Genomic DNA, 18295 nt, shown 5'->3' with positions numbered 1-18295 from the left:
CTTGTTTAAAGATGCTAATGATGCTGGGATATAAAGGGGTGACTGCTGAGATGTTGCAAAGCATTGACGTTTTTGTAGGAAAAAAGAAATGAAATGTCTGATATACAACAAATGTCAAAAAGGTTCGTTCAGTGTTCGGCAGGTAGGCTGCTCTATTATAACAATCTTTCTTTGTTTCAAATGTGTCCCATTTGTTTTGTATCTGTCATTTACGTCTCAATAATGGAGAAGCCTACCTTACATATACACTCAACAAACCATTATGAAATTTTCCTTTCTTCAAATGTGTTTAATATTTATTTTTCATTTGTCTTATAGTAAAAGGTTCGTTCGGTGGTCGGCAGGTAGGCTGCTCCATGTTTCTTATATACAAAAAATGTAAATAATAAAAAAAATTAAGAATTTTGAAAACCAGTACAAATGTCAAAAAGGTTCGCTCGGTGGTCTACAGGTCGGCTGCTCCATGTCTCTTAAATAAAAAAAATAAAAGAACTGTTGAAACAATTTGAAAAAATGGACAAATGCCATAAAGGTTCGTTCAGTGTTTGTCGGGTAGGCTGCTCCATTATTGAGACGTAAGTGACAAATACAAAACAAATGGAACACATTTGAAACAAAGAAAGATCGTCATAATGGAGCAGCCTACCCAACAAACACTGAACGAACCTTTTGCTATAACGAATATGAAAGACAAGGGCTGCTGGCTGGGTTAGTACTGCGTGAGCAACCATTTGTGGCACACGTGCCTCTGGCTCTCAAACACCTGTCCGACACGGTGTTGAAAGACTGCGCTCAGTCGGTGCAATTCAGACCCTATTGTTTGAAGAACATAAAGGTCATAACATAGGTGGAGCTAGGCGCAATAAGGGCTTAACACAACAGTCGGATGCCAGTGATACAGCACCTATGAGGATGATACAGCGAGCGTATCCAGTTGTAGCTCTGAGCCCCACCCTTGCCATCTCCAATTTATATAGATGAATCATTTTCTGCATTTAGTGATGATGCATCTGATACAAGTAGCATAGATGAACAGTGTTAGTGACTTCCATGGTGGTATTGTCCATAGATATTTTCAAGAATACCTGAATCTCTTCCTGACTGAACACTCTTTGAGGCTCGCTGAATCTCTTCCTGTGTGGGACCTTACAAAGCGATCTTTTCAAGACTACCTTACAAATTGAGCTTTTCCTATAATCGTTTCAATACTACCTTATGCTTTACAAGCTTGGCTACATACCACCTACAAGTACTAAAGCCAAGGGTGAACGCGAGTGCGTTATTTGCAAGCACACAGAACGATGAAACAGGAAACGAAAATGTATCTGTAGCTGGTGCAAGGAGAGCAAAGTCGCACTGTGTACCATGGACTACTTCGTTGACTATTACGCACCTCCAAAGTACTGAGTGTGTAATACAGTGTGTTACTGTGTAAATAGTATGTGAAACTGTACATATTGTAATTTTAGTGAATTTTTACCACACAATATTGTGACAATAAACATTTATTGTGGACACCTTACTGACACATGTATCACAGTTCCATGGAAAATTATGAACATTCTACTGTATACATATTGTAAAGGTCACAAATATGCATCATATACATTAAAAGAAGCAAATAAAACCGCATTGGAAATACATAGAAAACATATTTGAAAATATATTTGTGGCAACACGCGGTGCTTGAATGGCCTGCGCGACCGTGTCTGGGAGCTTCACACACGGGCGACCAGGCCCTGATGACGTCACAGCGCACCTTGTCCACGCCCTCACAGCCAAAGTGGAATTTGATAATTATTTTTACATAGACATGTTCAGGGAAGGAAATTTATCATTTTACAAAGAAAAATTATATTTTGAGGAACATTTGATGTCATGCACACTGGGGGAATTTCACAATAAACACAGTGCATCACACTGGTTACATGGGGGACACTCGTTTTGTATGACGTCCGTTTCACATGACGAACATGGAACGGATTAAATTCGTTACTCGAGGTACCACTGTATTTCACAAAACTTGACATACATCTCATTCACTTCCTTGCCTAGCAACAAGTCTGTCCAATTATACTCACTTAAATTTTTTCTAAGGTTGCCATAATGTCCTCTCCTAAAGTCAGGTTTTTCAATTGCATTGACCATCATATTTTCTTCCAGATTATAACGCATTGCATACTTTATTCCCAAAAAGACATGGTCACTTTTACATACTGTGCTGTATGTTGAGTACTATAAAACAGGTTATGAAACTTTTGTACACTAAAATTACTGCAACCTTAATCATAACACATTAACACTATGTACTTAAATTTAACAATTGTTCTAACTGTACACTCCACACAGGATGTTCTTAGATGTTTGCATCAGGTTTGCTGGCGCTCGCTGCTGCTGTGTTTGCCTCCGCTGCTTCTGAGCTGGTGCTGGCTGCTGTTGTACAGGTGCTAGCTACTGTTGTAATCGTGCTGGGTATAGCTTTGCTCGTGCTGGGTACAGCTGTGCTCGTGCTGGATACAGCTGTGCTCGTGCTGGGTACGGCTGTGCTCGTGCTGGGTACAGCTGTGCTCGTGCTGGATACAGCTGTGCTCGTGCTGGGTACGGCTGTGCTCGTGCTGGGTACTGCTGTGCTCGTGCTGGGTACGGCTGTGCTCGTGCTGGGTACAGCTATGCTTGTGTTGGGTACGGCTGTGCTTGTACTGGGTACAGCTATGCTCGAGCTGGGTACAGCTATGCTCGTGATGGGTACAGCTGTGCTTGTACTAGGTATGGCTGTGCTTGTGCTGGGTACAGCTATGCTCGTGATGGGTACAGCTGTGCTTGTACTAGGTATGGCTGTGCTCGTGCTGGGTACAGCTATGCTCGTGATGGGTACAGCTGTGCTTGTACTAGGTATGGCTGTGCTCATGCTGGGTACAGCTGTGCTCGTACTAGGTATGGCTGTGCTTGTGCTGGGTACAGCTATGCTCGTGCTGGGTACAGGGGTACAGCTGTGCTCGTAATAGGTATGGCTGTGCTCATGCTGGGTATGGCTGTGCTGGTTGATTTTCTGCCTCTAGTTCTTGCAAAATATTGATTCATTTTCAGCACTAATAAGGCACTATTAGCAAGCCACTGAGACATCTTGTTGTATAACAATACAGCTGTAGTAAAAAAATGGTAAATTCCACAATTATTCTTCCACCGGGGGACAAACACATCCCTCGCAGACCAAGCTAATGGCACTGGGTGCCTACTGAATGAACGCAGACTAGGTCTATACACCCTACAGTAGGCTGGTGTTCAAGCCAGATCCAGTAACATAAATTTCTCTCAAATATTGTATTTACATCAAATTATATGCTTTTGGGTTGCATATTTAGTTTAGTGATTATTACAATAATAAGCGCTAAAAAAAATACTTATTTCAGAACTGATTTTTTAATTTTATTATTTCGAAGCCATGAGTCACTGAAATGTGGCGACGAAATCGAACAAAATACGCATGGTGGTGTGCACACGGATTAGACCCGTCCACTCGCGCTAGAGTTGTTATGCCAATAACATGAATAATTTCTCAAATAGCAGATATCTATTACAGCACAGATATCACTGTAATAGCAGATATCAGATACAGTACATTTGTTTGTTTTATTTAGTTTAGTTTAATTAGGATAATAAAGAGCTATTAGAGCACCAGTTTTAGAAATGATTTATTAATCTGAAACTTTCAAAGTCATGGGGCACTGAACTATGACGACACAGATGAAAGCGAGTGAAACTTCACTGTAAAGTGAGGTTTACAGTACAGTATTCCCTTATCTGTCCACCCTCACTCATATTGTTTCATCACAGAAAATGTATATATGAAGATTTCAACATATTAGCTAGCTATTCACGCTTCAGCCTTTAAAGTAAGTACTGTAATCTACAAAGATACGTGCGCCACAAATCAGTGAATGAAAATCATGGAAACACAGACGTTCACTTGTGTGGACCACTCTGGCTGGTGTTTGGTTAATATGCTTCACTTGTTGTGTGGACCATTCTGGCTGGTGTTTGGTTAATATGCTTCACTTGTTGTGTGGACCATTCTGGCTGGTGTTTGGTTCATATGGTTCCCTTGTTGTGTGGTCCACTTGTGTGATCCAACTTGTAATATGAAGGAATTATTAATTATAACCTGTGATAGAATGGGAAAGTTTTACACCAGTCTGTAAACTATCCCAACATCGTAAGCTTGTGGACCACTTGTCCACGTGTGTGATCAACTTGTCATAAGAAGGAATTATTAATTGTTATCTGAGATAGAATAGAAAAGTTTTCCACCAATCAGTGAACTCTGACCCAACATCTTAAGCAAATCCGCACATCCCGCCGCTTCAGCGAACCAGAGTAAACCAAACCGGGTGAATAAATCCAGCCTGTGAAGTGTGCGACTTAGCCAGAGATACGGCAAATTCAGGTACATTGAATTGAGGTTGTACTGTACTTGTCTTCTTTGTGCATCGGACAGTTGTTTGCATCTTTATTCCTGAGTGCCAGTAAATAGGAGGTGTTATCATTATTATCAGTATCAGTTGCCGCCCATCAAGAACGCATTTACTTTTTGAAAATTCGTCAAAAACCTATTTCTTGACATATTCGGATGAAATTTTCACGACGCTGATGCCAAATAATGGGAGATTTGTTTAAAAATTTTCACTATACTTGTATTTCATATATGGAGAAATCTCCACCGTCACCGGGCCCCTTTAAGTTTGTTGGCTAGTATTACATTTCTAAGATTAAAGTTGAATTCAGCAACCTCAGTGTTAGGCATTCTGTAACTGCTCCCATAGTCAAGTCAGCCTCGGTACCCTTGACTCTGAAACAGGCAAATATATACTCGCCACAGGTGTCTCTAGTTTGAATTACTTTTAAGGAAGTCAGATTTTGGTGGTAGTACTGTATTACCACCTCTTTGGATTGGCCAACAGTTATGAATTGCCAAGTAGTTTGTTATGTTAAAGAGTTTGTTGTATCCTCTTTCAACCACGTTTCATTAACCCTTAAACCGCTAAGGGCTATTGGCCTGCAACACCACCAGGCACCACAAAAAAAATCCAAATTGTTTTTCGTTTTATAAAGGTGTTCATTTATGTTCCCTGATCACTGCAAAAATAATAATAAAATCGTAGGTGACATACAGTGCATCCTCACTCTAAAAAACCCCGCTCTAGCGAATTCCCGGAAGATCCAAACAAATTGAATTCGTTACTAAATGTTCAGTAGAACATATAAAATGTTCAATTAACCCTCAAACCGCTAGGGGCCCAAATGGAATTCACACCCACAGGCTCAACAAAAAAAAAAAATCCAAAAAATTCTTTCTTCTTATAGAAGTGTCCATTTTTGTTCCCTGATCACGGAAAATATAACAAAAAAATTGTAGGTGGCATATTTTAGCCGCAATAGGGTAGGGAAGTGTGGCAAAAAAGGGGCGTTGGCAGAGCCTTCGCCAGACGAGGTCTACTCCGCCCGAGCTGTCAGACGGCAGTTGCCACAAATATATTATTACCTAATTATTTCAATGTCTCTTGATTGATTTTTTCTTAGTTTTTTTGCAGTAATATTATTCCATACAGTGAATTGTGGTATATTTATATTATAAAATGTGTGAACCATCGCTGTACTCAAAATTATGGTATGCGTATTAGTGATTCAATTATTATGTTCATAAAACAATAAACAAATAGTTTTGCTGTTGTTACACTATATACACAGGTTATATATAAGTATCTGCATGTTTTGTACACCATAACGAACTACTAAGTTGGTCTTGTGAGTCAAAAAGCAACGAGGAGTGACCGCCAAACACCAGCGAGCCACTCACTGCCACTCCCTCCTTCAACACCACCTCACTCACCCTCATTTACCTCCCACAATACTCTTTCTGTATTTATTCACTATACACAGACGTTATATATACGTATTTACATGTTTTGTTCACCATAACTGTACATCTATGCTTGTATGGTGAGTAAAGGCCATAAGACGTAGCTACTCACACAGTCAGCTGATCGGCGGCCGCCCTCAAGGCCAGACGCACTAATATTTCTCCAACAACAATATTGTTTGTGGTGTTATTACGCTATATACACACATTATATATAAGTATCTACCTGTTTTATTCACCATACCTGAACAAATAAGCTGGTATGGTGCCCAAAGACCATCGTGGTCATCAGTAAACAACATGATAAGTCGTGCAGACGACGCTCCTCCCTCACCAAAATGTCGGCTCCCAACCTACTCCTCTCGCTGTTATCTCACACTATACACACGTTATATATAAGTATCTACATTTGTGTTCACCATGGCGAACCACTAAGCTGGTATGGTGAGTGCAGTCAATAAATGGTGACCACACACAGTCAGAAAACGACGCCACAACCCTCCCTCCCACAGCATTACTCCTCCCTCCATGGAGCACAGCGCTAAATATCACCACAATCCTGCTATTATCAGAATCCTGGTCAATTTTTTCACAGTCAGGGGGCTTCAGTAATACTATCACTGCTAAATAATAGCAGTATCATTTATATTATGGTATTTGTAGGCGATGCTGTGGTCACAAGCTGAACAGCGGTTCTGTGAGCTCGTGCTGCGTGCGCCAGCCTTGGTGGCTTGCTCAATACTGACGCTGTAACACCCAAGAATGTTGGCCTGGATTTTTTTTCTAGGTGGCATCTGGCAACTATCGGTCGTGGCTGTACTATAGCTGCCCCTATCCCAGGCGGGGCGTTTAAATTATAGCGCTAGACACGAAATCATATATAAATGATGTGAGCGGTTTCGGTTTTGTCACTGATATCATTTATATATGATATGCGCGGTTTGAGGGTTAAGCGAGGAATATTAGTCCAAGTTGTCACCGAGACCGAGCGTCAGAGGAGGTCTTCATCAATTATGATTCAAAGTGTAAACAGTTATACAGTGTTTTATTATGCTTACCAATTGTTTCCAGGGAGAAATGGTTGAAGGATGATAAAATTGTGTCAGGAGTCATTGGTGAGAGTTGTTGTCAGGGGGCAAGTGGTATGAATAGTTAGGGTTTATTGTTAGGGGGCAGGTGGTGTAAGTTATTCTCATGGAAGGGAGGTTGTCAGTGGGGGAAGTTGTCAGGGAAGACAGAGTAATAGTGGTGTCAGGGGAGGCAGGTTGTGTCAGTGGTGGAAGTTGTCAGGGAAGGAGGAGTAATAGTGGTGTCAGGGGAGGCAGGTTGTGTCAGTGGTGCAAGTTGTCAGGGAAGATGGAGTAATAGTGGTGTCAGGGGAGGCAGGTTGTGTCAGTGGTGGAAGTTGTCAGGGAAGATGGAGTAATAGTGGTGTCAGGGGAGGCAGGTTGTGTCAGTGGTGGAAGTTGTCAGGGAAGATGGAGTAATAGTGGTGTCAGGGGAGGCTGGTTGTGTCAGTGGTGGAAGTTGTCAGGGAAGATGGAGTAATAGTGGTGTCAGGGGAGGCAGGTTGTGTCAGTGGTGGAAGTTGTCAGGGAAGATGGAGTAATAGTGGTGTCAGGGGAGGCAGGTTGTGTCAGTGGTGGAAGTTGTCAGGGAAGATGGAGTAATAGTGGTGTCAGGGGAGGCAGGTTGTGTCAGTGGGGGAAGTTGTCAGGGAAGATGGAGTAATAGTGGTGTCAGGGGAGGCAGGTTGTGTCAGTGGTGGAAGTTGTCAGGGAAGATGGAGTAATAGTGGTGTCAGGGGAGGCAGGTTGTGTCAGTGGTGGAAGTTGTCAGGGAAGATGGAGTAATAGTGGTGTCAGGGGAGGCAGGTTGTGTCAGTGGGGGAAGTTGTCAGGGAAGATGGAGTAATAGTGGTGTCAGGGGAGGCAGGTTGTGTCAGTGGTGGAAGTTGTCAGGGAAGATGGAGTAATAGTGGTGTCAGGGGAGGCAGGTTGTGTCAGTGGTGGAAGTTGTCAGGGAAGATGGAGTAATAGTGGTGTCAGGGGAGGCAGGTTGTGTCAGTGGTGGAAGTTGTCAGGGAAGATGGAGTAATAGTGGTGTCAGGGGAGGCAGGTTGTGTCAGTGGTGGAAGTTGTCCGGGAAGGAGGAGTAATAGTGGTGTCAGGGGAGGCAGGTTGTGTCAGTGGTGGAAGTTGTCAGGGAAGGAGGAGTAATAGTGGTGTCAGGGGAGGCAGGTTGTGTCAGTGGTGGAAGTTGTCAGGGAAGATGGAGTAATAGTGGTGTCAGGGGAGGCAGGTTGTGTCAGTGGTGGAAGTTGTCAGGGAAGATGGAGTAATAGTGGTGTCAGGGGAGGCAGGTTGTGTCAGTGGTGGAAGTTGTCAGGGAAGGAGGAGTAATAGTGGTGTCAGGGGAGGCAGGTTGTGTCAGTGGTGGAAGTTGTCAGGGAAGCTGGAGTAATAGTGGTGTCAGGGGAGGCAGGTTGTGTCAGTGGTGGAAGTTGTCAGGGAAGGAGGAGTAATAGTGGTGTCAGGGGAGGCAGGTTGTGTCAGTGGTGGAAGTTGTCAGGGAAGGAGGAGTAATAGTGGTGTCAGGGGAGGCAGGTTGTGTCAGTGGGGGAAGTTGTCAGGGAAGATGGAGTAATAGTGGTGTCAGGGGAGGCAGGTGGTGTCAGTGGAGAGCTCTGGCCAGAGTTATCATCTAAATGGCAACAAGTGACTGGCGCCTCCGTGCTCCACCTAGATAGTTCACTCACTGTCTGCTTTTCATCAAATTAGCTGAGTAAATGTTACCATTTCAGTTGTTTGTAACACACAGCTCTATCATATTCCATAGTCAAAATGAAGAATTCATAATAAATGGTGATGTTAGTGGTGAGGGTGATGCATTGGGGGGGGGGGGGTAAAAAAGCAGCTAGCCTCTACGCAGTCAACATTATCTGAGACGGGTCAAGGTCTGGGTCTGAGGTCTGGCCTGAGGCCTGGTCTGAGGTCTATCCTGAGGCCTTGTCTAAGGTGGAACCTGAGCTGAAGCCTAATCTGAGACCTGGTCTGAGGTCTGGCTCTAGGTCTGGCTTGAGGTCTGGGCTGAGGTCTGGCCTGAGGCCAGCTCTGTGGCCTGCTCTGAGGCCTTGTCTGAGGCCTTGTCTGAGGCCTGGCCTGAGGTCTGGCCTGAGGTCTGGGCTGGTCTGACCCGAGGCCTGGAATGGTCTGGCCGAGGCCTGGCCTGAGGTCTGGCCTCAGGCCTGGTCTGAAGTTTGGCCTGAGGTCTGGCCTGCTTGATGGGGTTCTGGGAGTTCTTCTACTCCTCAAGCACGGCCCGAGGCCAGGCTTGACTTTTGAGAGTTTGGTCCACTAGGCTGTTGCTTGGAGCGGCCTGCAGGCTCACATACCCACCACAGCCCAGTTGGTCCAGCACTCCTTGGAGGAAGCAATCTAGTTTCCTCTTGAAGATGTCCACGGTTGTTCCGGCAATATTTCTTATGCCCGCTGGGAGGACGTTGGACAATCGCAGACCTCTGATGTTTATACAGTGTTCTCTGATTGTGCCTATGGCACCTCTGCTCTTCACTGGTTCTATTCTGCATTTTCTTCCATATCGTTCACTCAGTATGTTCTTATTTTACTGTGTAGATTTGGGACCTGGCACTCCAGTATTTTCCATGTGTATATCATTTGGTATCTCTCTCGTCTCGTTTCTAGCGAGTACATTTGGAGAGCTTTGAGACGATCCCAATAATTTAGGTGCTTTATTGCGTCTATGCGTGCCATATATGTTCTCTGTATTCCCTCTATTTCAGCAATCTCCCCTGCTCTGAAGGGGGGAAGCGAGTACTGAGCAATACTCAAGACGGGACAACACAAGTGACTTGATGAGTACAACCATCGTGATGGGATCCCTGGATTTGAAAGTTCACGATATCCATCGTATCATTTTTCTGGCTGCCGCAATATTTGCTTGGTTATGCTCCCTAAACGTTAGGTCGTCGGACATCATTATTCCCAAATCCTTGACATGCTGTTTTCCTACTATGGGCAGATTCAATTATGTTTTGTACCCTGTATTATGTTTCAGATCCTCATTTTTGCCGTACCAGAGTACCTGGAATTTATCACTGTTAAACATCATGTTATTTTCTGCTGCGCAATCCTGAAAAGGCCTGGGCCAGGCCTGAGGCCCGGTCTGGCCCTAAGCCTGGTCTGGCCCAAGGCCTGCCAGTCTGGCCACCACTCCCCACCCCAACTCCTCTACCGCTAACATTCTACAACCACCCCCCCCCTCCCACACCGGACTACCAGTGACCGGCCCCTCCCTCCCTCCCCCTACCACCGGCGGCCCGACAACGGCCCCTCCTCTTGTCAGTTTGTTGAGAAAATTATGTGATTTTGCTTGACTGGATTCATTAATGCTCAAATTCGTAGCATTTTTATTCCAAATTGTTTGTAAATGATTGTTCTATCAAATGCCAAAGTGAAAATTAATTCATAATACTGTAAATGAATTGTTTATGAATATTTATATAGACTGATACATTTGGCTTATGGAAATCCTGGCCAATACATCATATTTGCAGCCACCAATAACCATCACATAGTTATGATTTTGATATGGAATTGTTTACCAATGACTGTTCTATCATGTGCCATGTTCAAAATAATAAATACATAATAAATAGATTTTCTGTGAATATTGTTTAGTTGATAGTGGATGTAGGACCTCTGTTATTTTCACATTAAGGGGAGGGACAGCCTGGGGCCGACAGGTAGAATGAATTCCGCGGTGAAATAACCAGCCTCACCTCATATAGTTCTTTCAAGTGAAAACACACTGTACATCATCATGTATATATTTTTGGTTACAGATTTTGTTTAGTAATATTATTAGGATAATAAAAAATAATAAAAATACTTGTTTCATGACTCCTTTATTGTATTAGATGGAAATTCTCCAGGCTATCTCTGGCTGGCAATCTACTGCCACCTACAGAAGAATCTCTTAGGGAGGGAGGGAGGCAGTGAATGTGGGCAGGACAGAGAAAGTGAGCAGCAGTGAGAGTGACTCCCTCCCTTCATGATTCCCTCCCTTCCTGGTGGTGGTGTACAACGAGTGTTAGGCCGCTGATCCAGCCAAATATCCGCTAGTTCGGCTTCCATGGACATTTTGGCCGGAGAGGGAGATATCTTTATCCGGCCACGATTTTTGCCAAATGAGGGCGTTTTTCTGGATTGGCGGATTCCGGATTAGTGGGTTTCTACAGTATTTTGGTATGGTGGAAACGAGGAGCTTAAACAAAACAGGGTACAGGATGCAAACAGACCTACTCGTTGAAGGAAAGCGACAGGTAAAAGACCTGGGAATTATGATGTCTGACAACCTGACATTTAGTGAACATAACTGAGCAAATATAGTGGCAGCCAGGAAAATGGTAGGATGGTTTATGAGAACGTTCCAGGGACCAGCAATGCTAATACTATTTAAATCACTAATGCTGTCCCATCTTAAGTATTTCTTGGTACTCACTTCCCCTTACAGACCAGGAGAGATCTCTGAATTAGAGGAAATACACAGAATAAATACGGCATACATAGAAATGATAAAACATCTAAATAAATTACTGGGACCGTCTCAAAGCTTTTAAAATGCACTCTTTGGAAAGGAGAAGAGAAAGGTATCAAATACATGGAAGATACTTGAAGGCCAGATCCCAAATTTGCACAGTAGAATAACAACATACTGGAGCGAAAGGTATGGAAGGAAATGCAGAATAGAACCAGTGAAGAGTAGAGGTGCTCTAGACACAATCAGATTGCACTGTCTAAACATTAGGGGTCCACAGCTGTTCAACACCGAATTAGAAATATTGCCAGAACGAAGGTGGATGTATTCAAGAGGCACATGGACAGGTTCTTGCAAGTAGTGCCGGACCAACCAGGCTATAGTGGATATGTGGGCCTGCAGGCTGCTTCAAGCAACAGCCTGTTGGACCAAGTTATCACAAGTCAAGCCAGACCCCAGGTCGGGCTCGGGGAGTAAAAGAACTCCCAAAACTCTCTCCAGGTACTCCAGGTACCATATCAGAGATAAACGATAATGATACTATTAAGTCTATCAGAAAAGATAAAAACAATCACCATAGCACCGGACTGATGCTCACTAAACTCGCTTATCCCAGTGATAAAAGACAACACCAACATTAATATACTAGTTAATGAAAATATTTTGATTAATACACTCACAATCACTGGTTATTGACATCAACATGATAAACACACACACTGGTAATACAGTAAGAATAAAATTGTCCTTACCATCATTAATGGGCAGAAGTTGTGTTTGCTATCGTCCTGGGTAGCCGAGCAGAGACTGGAAGCAGTATTACCTATTAGGGCAAAATAAAACAAATTTAAGGTTTCTATGACAAAAATTTTCCCACCAAAACATAGTAAATGTTTAGAAAAATTAAATAATTTTGTTTAGGTATTGTGCTTTGAGCAAAAGTAAGGAGGGTGAGCAGGAGTAAGGAGGGTGGGCAGGAATAAGGAGGGTGAGCAGGAGTAAGGAGGGTGGGCAGGAATAAGGAGGATGGGCAGGAATAAGGAGGGTGGCCAGGAGTAAAGAGGGTAGTCAGGAATAAGGACGATGGGCAGGAGTAAGGAGGGTGGGCAGGAATAAGGAGGATGGACAGGAATAAGGAGGGTGGGCAGGAATGGGGAAGGGGGGTTATGGGCGGGTTCTCGACTGCCTCCCCTACCCTCTCTAATAGCCTACATAATGCAAACCATGTGCATTAACCCTTAACCCTTCCACTGCTCAGGGGTCCTGAGGACATTTACACGCATGTGTGCAAGAAAAAAAATTCTAACAAATTATTTCGTCTTCTTAAAATGTTAATACTGTACTAGTATGTGTTCCCTGAGCACGGGAAAAAAAAATAGTAGGTGACATTTTGGCCACAATTGAACGAGGAAGTTTGGCAAAAAGTGGGCGTTGACAGAGCGGTCGTCAGAGCCAGTCAGCGTCACCCGCGCTGACAGGTGGGAGTTGCCGCAAAGATATTATCACTTAATTATTTCTATGTCTCTGAATGATTTTTTCTTAGTTTTTTGCCGTAATATTATTCAATAGTGTGTATTGTAATATATTTATATAATAAAAATAATGAATAATCGCTATACTCAAAAGTATGATGTGCATATTAGTGATTCAATTATGTTCATAAAACAATAAACAAATAGTTTCACTGCTATTACACTCTATACACAGGTTATATATAAGTATCTGCATGTTTTGTGCACCATAACGAACCACTAAGTTGGTATTGAGAGTCGAAAAGCAACAAGGAGTGACCGCCACACACCAGCCAGCCACTCGCTGCCACTCCCTCAACAGCGCCTCACTCGCCCACTTTTTCCTCCCACCATCCTGTTTTATGTTTTATTCAAAATATAGAGACATTATATATAAGAATCAACATGTTTTGTTCACCACAACTGTACAGATAAGCTGATATAGTTAGCTCAGGCACTACAAGTTGTCGCTATACACACAGTCAGCTGGCGGCTCCCTCACTCATTCAAGTTCACACGCACTAAACTCTCTCCCCCAACAATACCATTTGTGGTGTTATTACACTATATACAGACGTTTTATATATAAGTATGTATATATTTTGTTCACCACAACTGTACAGCTAAGCTGATATAGTTAGTTCAGGCACTACAAGTTGTCGCTATACACACAGTCAGCTGGCGGCTCCCTCACTCATTCAAGTTCACACGCACTAAACTCTCTCCCCCAACAATACCATTTGTGGTGTTATTACACTATATACAGACGTTTTATATATAAGTATGTATATATTTTGTTCACCACAACTGTACAGCTAAGCTGATATAGTTAGCTCAGGCACTAAGAGTCGTCGCTATACACACAGCTGGAGGCTCCCTCACTCATTCAAGGTCACACGCACTAAACTTTCTCCCCCAACAATACTGTTTGCAGTGTTATTACCATTTCTTGACGGTATCTTGAGATGATTTCGGGGGTTTTTAGTGTCCCCGCGGCCCGGTCCTCGACCAGGCCTCCACCCCCAGGAAACAGCCCGTGACAGCTGACTAACACCCAGGTACCTATTTTGCTGCTAGGTAACAGGAGCATAGGGTGAAAGAAACTCTGCCCATTGTTTCTCGCCGGCGCCTGGGATCGAACCCAGGATCACAAGTCCAGCGTGCTGTTCGCTCGGCCGACCGGCTCCCCATATATACACATATTATATATATAAGTATCTACATGTTGTATGCACTGTAACTGTACACCTAAGCTTGTAGAGTGCCCAAAGAGCATAGTGACCACCCTCTAAACAGCTAGACAAATTATGCAGACGACATCACCTCCATCACCCAAATGGCTCCACCCAGCATAATCCTTTTGCTGTTATTACACTAATGCACACATTATATATAAGTATCTACATTTGTGTTCACCATAGAGAACCACTGAGCTGGTATGGTGAATGCAGACAATAACAGGTGGCCACACAGTCAGTAAACGATGCTATCTCCATTCTTCTATCAGCATCACTCGTCCCACAGTGCTAATTATTACAACAATCCTGCTATTATCACAACCCTGGTTATTTATATTACAGTCAGGGGTCATCTGTAATATTGTCATCGCTAAATAATAGCAATTATATATTTATTTTGACATTTTTTGGTAATGCTGTGGTCACAAGCTGAACATCAATGCTGTTCGCTCATGCTGCGTGCAGCAGCCTTGGTTGCTCCAACAGTACTGTGCCTCTCACACCTGAGTATATTGCCCACGATTTTTTTTTTTTAAATGGCGTCTTGTTACAAGAGCCCTGAGGAAGCTAATGTGAACCCCGTGTAGCCGCGGGCCATTTGAATCGGGCCTGGCACCCTATGGCGTATATGTACGTCATGCGCACCGTGGGACATGGCGTATATATACCCCATGCGCAGTTTAAGGGTTAAGCTGCTACAGCCTGGGCTGTAAAAGCTGGGCCTGGGAAAAAATATTTTAATTATGTGAAAATTAATATTAAATGTTAAAACAAATCTCCAACTTATTGGCTTAAGCGTCATCGCAATGTTTTCAGAAATGTACTTTAGACAATTTTAACAAGGAGAATATTTTGTTGATAAGGAGAACAGCTCCTATTAACTTGAACTAAGGGATAATGCAGTAATAAAGAGATGCAAGCACTTGTCCAATGTACAAAGAAGAATAGTAGCAAGAAGTGTCCACAAAGTGGATATGCAGCTGGTGCCTGTATAGTAATACAGTACATAATAATACCAATAATAATATGTTATTATGCTCTATTTTGTTATATATCATAAAAATGTATTGCCTAATGTTAATATGCTATTATATTTTTAACACTTTAATTAATAACTGCGCAACGCGCATGCAGGCCCACATCTGGGGTGCGCTCGGGACAGGATGCAACTCGTGCATCCTGTCCCAAGCACCCTACCGGCCCCGGGGATGTACACCACGGGAGACCAGGGAATGATGCCATCACGCACGAACTTACGGACCCCATAGCAGCCAAAGTACGTACAATTTCGACCTTCTGTTACTATACCCATACTCAGGGAAGGGTTTTTGACACTTTTAAAACAGAAAAGAATTTTTTCTAGAGGTTTTATTTCCTGCGCACTAGGGAAGGGGGGGGTTCATATTTGGATGCCGCGCAGTTAAGGGGTTAATGTTCAAAAAATAATTTTTTTTGGGGGGGGGGGGATTTTTTTTCTCGTCTCTTTTTGGTTATTATCTGATTTTGGTGTAACCTCCTGGAGAATGCATACCCATCCCTAACTATGTCATGATAGAATGAAATTGGTCATCAAATAAATCGGTCACAACTGGCAGAACTTGGGACTTCAAATTTTTTTACCGAGTGTTTCACAGATTTCAAATTCTATTTTCTGTCTCTTTTAGGCGGTTTTGATGATTAGGGACCAGATTAGGGCTTTGTCACCTTTATAAAGTACAGTATAAATTTTTATCCCCTAAATCATTATAATTATCCCTATATTTTTTGGGGGGGAGGTTATCTTGAGATGATTTCAGGACTTTAGTGTCCCCGCGGCCCGGTCCTCGACCAGGCCTCCACCCCCAGGAAGCAGCCCGTGACAGCTGACTAACACCCAGGTACCTATTTTACTGCTAGGTAACAGGGGCATAGGGTGAAAGAAACTCTGCCCATTGTTTCTCGCCGGCGCCTGGGATCGAACCCAGGACCACAGGACCACAAATCCAGCATGCTGTCCGCTCGGCCGACCAGCTCCCCACCCCCCAGGAGGGGGGGGGTATTTTTTTCTTAACGTCATTCCAACACATATTGACCTACAACTTTCACATATTCGAGTATGAATGCCAAACAACGTTTATTAAAACATATAACTAAATTAATGAGTTAGATCTACCTTATTCATTGTTGATAACTTCAACTTCAATTATCTCTAAAACTAGAGTTTCATCTTTGAGTCAGCTTAAAAAAATCCAGTTTCTTACCGATTCTCACCATTTTTACAAATAATGTGGACAGCTGTCTGTTCTACAATCCTATTAGAATGGATTTTTCACAAACCCTAAACGTTTGGAGACATCAATTTTTTTTTTAAATTTTGCGCATAATTCAGATGCCACACTGACAATTTTTTTTACAGTAAACTAAACTGAAAACATATCTTTTCTAAATCTATGAAAATGAAGATCATATACTATTCTGAGAGCATAATAACACCAAATGAACAATTGGTGTCAGTTTATATTCTTGCAGCTGATTTCAAAACCTGAAGTTTTCAATATTCAATTTTACAATTTTTTTATGTTCTTATTTTTCAAGTTACATTTGTGATCATTTAGACAAAGTTGCAGGATTTGCTAATATGCACAAAAAACTGGAAAGCATTAGAGCAAATTTGAGAAATTGAACTTTGCCATCAGGTTCTGTCGTATATGTATGCCATGCACAGCTTAAGGGTTAATACAGAACTGTACTGTATAAAATGCATAAAACTTCACACTAACAATATTTCTCTAATTATAACAATAATATTTTAAATAAAACAACTTGTAACAGTCAATAAGTACATCAAATTTTGAGAATACCTATAAAATAAGCACAGGTCATGTCAACGCGTTGGACCTGGATGAGATGGCTGGCACCATGTGCTTCTCCTCTTCCTGGGGTAAAAACGTCGGACTCGCATGCGAAGGATTTTCGTGATAAATTTGAACATTTTTACTGTTTGAACTCATTTAATCTGTCAAGATGTCTCAGAGCAGCATTCATGGTATTAAAGGTATAAAACAAGAGAAAATATTTGTCAATTGATTAGAAAGTTGACTTGATAGAGAAAGCAGAGCGTGGATACTCTGTTACTCAACTCGCCCAAGAATTCAACATTGGTAAAGCTACAATTTGTGATATAAAAAAGCAGAAGGATAATATTAAGAAATTCTTTGCTCAAACTGATGCAATAGGCAACAGGAAAAATTGAGGCCTGCTAAGTATACGAATTTGGACTCGTCTGTATTTAAATGGTTTACACAGCATGGTGTGAAAGGAATTGCTGTTTCAGTTGATTCTATTAGAAATGCAGCTGAAAGACTTGCTGTAAAGTTAAACATTGACAATTTCAAGGCTAGCACTGAATGGGTATGTCAATTTAAAGAAAGGTATGGCATCATTAACAAGAAAATTTGTGGCGAGGCATTAAGTGCAGATGTTGGAAGTGCTAATGCATATAAGCATAAACTTTCTCAGCACATTATATCTAATAATCTAAGCTGGTTTTATGTGTACAATGCAGATGTAACAGGCTTTAACTGGAAATGCCTTCAAAGAAACACTTTGACCTTCAGGCTTGAGAAGAGTATTCCTAGTTGCAAGGTAAAGAAGGAAAGAATTTCAGCATTATTGTGCTGTAACGCAGATGGCAGTCACCGAACAAAGTGCGCAATTGTTGGGAAATCTGCCAACCTCAGAGCATTGAAAAACTGCATGAACAGATTACCTGTCATCTACTACAACACAAAAAATGCCTGGTTCACACAGATTATTTTTGAGGATTGGTTCCAGAATCATTTTTGTAAAGAAGTAAAAAAGCAGCAGATCAATATGTGTAGAATTCATCCTGCTGAGGTAAAGGCAATGTTGTTGACTGACAATGCCCCAGCTCACCCCATTGCTAAATTAACATCGCCTGATGGCAAAATAACATGTATGGCTTTACCACCAAACACTACATCTGTAATACAGCCCATGGATTAGGGGTTATCTATGCTCTCAAAGGCTTTATAAAAGAGCTATGAATTCAGATATTATGGAAGTTCTGC

The 18295-nt window shown here is 42.3% G+C and overlaps 1 long non-coding RNA gene across 1 annotated transcript in view; it reads right to left on the bottom strand.

The window, feature by feature from the left end:
* Positions 1-18295, bottom strand: part of LOC138371213 (uncharacterized) — a 49406-nt gene that overhangs the window by 13972 nt on the left and 17139 nt on the right. The window contains exon 2 of the long non-coding RNA XR_011230338.1: positions 12229-12299. This is a non-coding gene — a long non-coding RNA (uncharacterized lncRNA). The remainder of the gene's footprint in view (positions 1-12228; positions 12300-18295) is intronic.

This window comes from Procambarus clarkii, chromosome 35 (assembly GCF_040958095.1).
Source record: "Procambarus clarkii isolate CNS0578487 chromosome 35, FALCON_Pclarkii_2.0, whole genome shotgun sequence".
Taxonomy (NCBI): Eukaryota; Metazoa; Arthropoda; class Malacostraca; order Decapoda; family Cambaridae; genus Procambarus; species Procambarus clarkii.
This window is presented reverse-complemented; position numbering and strand designations above follow the sequence as displayed.